Below are 2,272 nucleotides of genomic sequence, written 5' to 3' on the forward strand. Positions count from 1 at the left end.
AGCCTCAGTCACTTGTCTTGGTGGTTGCTCTTTAGCTTCTCTGGTGGAGACTTGGCTTTTCATACTTCAGGCAAAGCATAATTTTCCACCAAATAAAATAAATGTTTTAGATGTTGAGAAGCAAAATACAAATGTTCCCTCCATAATCACTCCGTGGCATTTGTAACCACTATCCAATCCCTTCTTGAAATCTTTCCTTTACCTGACTTCTAATACCTCTCCTATTTTTCTGCTCTTGTGTCTTCTTAGTACCAATAGTTAGGTATAAAATCCTTAAAATATCCTCCAACAGCCTTCATAATTTTGCCCTTTTGATTTTGGGCATTATACTCCCCTTACTATTCCAGCTTCCCTTATCTCTACTCTTTATCAAATACTTTTGGTTCTTGATGTAGCCAACTACTTGTAATTTCCTTCCCATGCCCTTTACTTGGGGACATCTGGAAAAGCTTTTCTTCTTTTTCATCTTTGATTTCATCCTTCAAGGTTCTGATCAGTTGTGTAAAGCCCTCCAGGACTCCCTCTGAGCAGAATTAATCACTCCCTTACCTGCTGCCTTCCCTTGGTACTTTAGCTGGTTAGTTTTTGACTCTCTTTCTACCAGATTCTTCAAGGGAAAACTATACCATATTTATATTCAGCCCAATGTTAGTTGAATGATTTTTGAACCATCTTAAATCCTTTTTGGATGCATCCTGGATATAAATTGTATCAGAATAAAAATAATGTTACAGTGCCTGCTATTTCTTATCCAAGTTTTCAGTTATTCCAAATATCATTGTTTCCACTTATCATGCCTAATGAAAACACTCTCGACTGTCTGTTTCTTCCAAAGATCTGGATACACTTCAACAAACAAACATGGAGTTGTACTGAGGAGGAAACTGTGGTGAAGTGGAGAAAAAAGCCTCTTTCTTTTGTGCCTCTATTATTTTCTAGGATAGAATAAACCCTATGCTGCCAATAGCCTAATGTAATTGCTGGCATAAAGTTTGGCAGTATCTTTTCAAAACCAACATAGCAAAATCCTAGATAAGAAGCACTCTAGCAGCTACTACAAAAACCCCTAAATTGCCACTCATTCTGGGATTCACTGCCTGTACAATTCCGACATCTCAAGTAGGAGGCAGGATTAGACCAACCATAACACGAACATTCATGCTAAGTAAATGAATTCCATTCCATACTTAATCGGGTTCTCTATTTATCAGATATGTTCTGAACCCAGAGGAGGTATTTTCTGATGTTGATTAATCATTCTCGGGCAATAAATTGTTAGTTTTGAAGGACGTAATGCACTACACAGATTATGTAATGCTCACCTTTGGACAAGGAAATATCTATGGACAGAAAGATTAATGCAGAATCCATAAAGAAAACTATATGAAAACAAACTGTAAACCAGTTTTAAACTGATTTAAATCTTATGTATTAACTTAAGGCTGTAAGATAATGGTACACTAAATCTATGGATGAAGTACAGTCCTGAAAAGTCACTTACAAAGCACGTTTCTGTGTAGTTCATATGTTTGTGCTGAGTTTCGGTTTTCGAAATGCAGACCTAAACAACATAGAAACTTGGCAGAAAGAAAGGGAGAGAGATATGTAAGAAAATAAAAAGAGGAACAGATATAGTAAAACAAACAAAAAAGTTAAGGTGACAGGCTTCAACCAGCAAACCTGGAGGCAGAGGAGCTCTATTTGCTCTATCTGGCAATGGTAGTGGGAGTAAGGTTGTCCACAATGGCAGCCAGCAGCATTCTGGTTCTAGCTCTGGCATTAGAATCCCTCACTGCTTAAATTCTGTACATTCACTATTTTGGAGAAAATGTTATATTTTAGGATATATTGGAAGTCTTATACTCTTATGAAAGAATTTATACAATAGCTGTAAGCATTTTTATTTCATAGATCACCAATGATCTCTAACAAGTGAATGATATTAATCAGAAAAATATCACGATCCTTTGATTGAGCCAAATCTTTGAGATACTATTTTGTGAAACTAAAGATATTCTTGTTTCTACATTATTAAGTATTTCATTTTTAGATAGCTTTTCAGGAACAATTGTGAAAGATTGAAATGGGCAAGAAAGATTATTGGGTATTCTGTCTGGTGTACCTTTCTAGGTTATCTCCGTCTTTCATTATCTTTGAGCTATTTTACAACTCCATAAGGTTGATAATACAGACAGTAATTCTAATGATTCCTTGTCCATAGAAATGCAAATTGTGTTCCCTGGAAATGCAGCTGATTATTGCTCTGTGGGTA

The sequence above is a fragment of the Cynocephalus volans genome, chromosome 8, assembly GCF_027409185.1.
Source record: "Cynocephalus volans isolate mCynVol1 chromosome 8, mCynVol1.pri, whole genome shotgun sequence".
Classification (NCBI taxonomy): Eukaryota; Metazoa; Chordata; class Mammalia; order Dermoptera; family Cynocephalidae; genus Cynocephalus; species Cynocephalus volans.